This window comes from Arachis ipaensis, chromosome B06 (genome assembly GCF_000816755.2).
Source record: "Arachis ipaensis cultivar K30076 chromosome B06, Araip1.1, whole genome shotgun sequence".
Taxonomy (NCBI): domain Eukaryota; kingdom Viridiplantae; phylum Streptophyta; class Magnoliopsida; order Fabales; family Fabaceae; genus Arachis; species Arachis ipaensis.
Window position 1 is genome coordinate 130,998,070 of NC_029790.2, and position 453 is coordinate 130,998,522.

Below are 453 nucleotides of genomic sequence, written 5' to 3' on the forward strand. Positions count from 1 at the left end.
TATGTAGTTGATTAACTACTGTATATTATCTGGTTCAAAATAATCTTTTATTTGGATAAATTGATATCTATTAAACTGAAAAACTCTGAGCTAAATCTTAGAATTGTGAGTTTTTTTTTTTTAGATTGATGATGAAAATGGTGTCCATATTTTTATAAGTTTTTATAATTTTGTCGATAGATCCAGACTAAAAGTTAAGTTACTATGTGTTAGGATAATGTTTAGGTTTAGGAATTAAATTTTATGTAATGTAAAAAACCGAAGTTTTATTACTTTTGCTATAATTTTTAAAGAGTTTTGTATTTTGACTTTTGAGCTTTTGTTTTGTGTTGGTTATTTATAAAAAAAAATTATTTTATTTCATTGAGGATATAAAATATAAAGTACAGTACATAAATTAAAATAAAAAAAATAAATAAAAAATTTAAAAAAGTAAAATGTTTAAAAGAAATT